This window comes from Priapulus caudatus, unplaced genomic scaffold, assembly GCF_000485595.1.
Source record: "Priapulus caudatus unplaced genomic scaffold, Priapulus_caudatus-5.0.1 Scaffold145, whole genome shotgun sequence".
Classification (NCBI taxonomy): domain Eukaryota; kingdom Metazoa; phylum Priapulida; class Priapulimorpha; order Priapulimorphida; family Priapulidae; genus Priapulus; species Priapulus caudatus.
In genome coordinates this window covers 52,890-54,956 of record NW_014577206.1, presented here as the reverse complement: position 1 = coordinate 54,956, position 2,067 = coordinate 52,890, and the positions used below count along the sequence as shown (strand labels likewise).

The window sequence follows — 2,067 nt, the reverse complement described above, 5'->3', positions numbered from 1 at the left end:
CAACGACCCCACGCCGTTCAAAGTAGGCCTACGCAGGTCAAAGTATGTATGTGCAGATAATTGCCCTCTATAATGTGCAGATAATGTATAATGTGCAGATAATGTACAGATATTGCAAAGATAATATGTGCAGATAGTTGACAACACCCTCAAGAAGACCTCTGTAAATTTTTAATACTGTAGGTCCTACACCCACATTAGTCATTAACCAAACTCACGACGACATGGGTGTGTAATTGTAAACGCTACTCTGACCATTACTATCGTGCATCCTACATCATGCATGAAAGAAATGCATGGTAAACTTACATTATTTACGTAATGTTGATATGTAGGCTGTAAATCACAGACACAGGCACGAGTGAAACGAATGTCTTTCTCTCTTACTAAAATACATAAGAACACAAAAGGGAAACCATCAACACGTTCCTAGGAGCACCACTCCGCACAACATTCCTGCTAGACCTATCCCGTAAGCCGCAGCTCGCTTCAGACACCGAGCACCCTGAGAACAATATATATAGAATTGCTTATACAGCGAGGCACCGAGCCCCAGACTAAAAGCTGACGGCGTGACGCCATGTCAACCACACCAGTTGCTGCCATCTACTGGGAATATAACTAACTAATTTCACGTTAATAATCTATGCTTTCAAAGATTATACACCTATGAAACCATGTATGTATGTATGTATGTATGTATGTATGTATGTATGTATGTATGTATGTATGTATACCATAGTAATGGCCGGGTATATATCTATTTCTTTGCTCACTTCAATCAGGCACCCATGCAGTCATATCGCGTTTCCCTATACAGCAGGTTATACCTTTGTGTGCGCATGCCTAGTATCTGCCAAGAGATCGAAACACAATTTTGTTAAAATAATTTTTTTTAAATGGAGAGCAGATACCCACCACTGGCACCAGTAGCTTAAGATGAAAGAACTGATGTTAGAACTATAATTTGTAGTATTTCTTCTTCTTCTTCTTTTTTTCTTTTTCTTCTTCTTCTTCTTCTTCTTCTAATTCTTTGTCGTAGTCTCTCGCGGATGGTCTACGCTGAAACGTCAGCTAGGGGCTGACCTCCCTAGCTGTTGATGATTCTTCTCCACCTTCCTCGATCGGCCGTATAGCGTTATCCGTTACTCCCAACCTTCTCATCTCCGCCTCCACTCCATCCCTCCATCCAATTCTCTGTTGTCCTCTCGTCCTTCTTCCTCTCACCGGCTCCTGCCATGCTCTCTTCGTTTGCTCCTCATCTCTCTTCCTAACCACATGCCCATTCCATGTAGTATATTTAACCGTTATCAAATTAATAAAATGGTGTCTTGTTTATTTTATACTTTCAATATAGAGTGCACATACCCACAGGTAGATTGACGTGAAATATATATATATATATATCCGAAATTCCCACTTTAATTATCAAAATTACGAGAGACATGTATACGCAAATGCCCGGTATCCGTCAGTCAGCCCCGTATGCTTTTAATATAGAGTTCACACACACACAAGCGGTTTGAAATGATCACTTTAATCCCTTTATTAATTATAAGGCGCCGAAGTTTTGAAATGAGGGGGGAGAGAGGGGAGAGAGAAAGAAAAATAGAAACAGAGAAAGCGCGCGCGAGAGAGTCAGAATAGGAGAGAGCGAGCGAGCTAGAGAAAAAACGCGAGAGAGAGAGCGAGAGAGCAAGCAAAATAATGATAGAGAGAGGGAGAGAGAGGGTGAAAGGGAGCGAAGGGAGAAGAGAAATAGAAAGAGAGAGAGAGAGCGCGCAAAAAGAAAAGTGAGAATGGGAGATGGAGAGAGAGAGAGAGAGAGAAGAGAGAGAGAAAAGAGAGAAAGAGAGAGAGAGAGAGAGAGAGAGAGAGAGAGAGAGAGAGGGAGCAAGCAAAATAATGAGAGAAAGAGAGAGCGATAGAGAGAGAGAGAGAGAGAGAAAGAGAAAAGAGAGTGATAGAGAGAGAGAGAGAGAGAGAGAGAGCGAGCAATCAAGCAAAATAATGAGAGAGAGATGGGGGAGAGGGAGAAAGGGAGAAAGAGAAATCGAAAGAGAGAGA

The 2,067-nt window shown here is 41.9% G+C and overlaps 1 protein-coding gene across 1 annotated transcript in view; it reads right to left on the bottom strand.

Annotated features, from left to right (window-relative positions):
• Positions 1–483, bottom strand: part of LOC106806157 — a 30,093-nt gene extending 29,610 nt beyond the window's left edge. The window contains exon 1 of the mRNA XM_014808018.1: positions 310–483. The gene's annotated coding sequence lies outside the window, so the exon portion shown is untranslated. The remainder of the gene's footprint in view (positions 1–309) is intronic.
• Between the last annotated feature and the right edge of the window lie 1,584 nt (positions 484–2,067).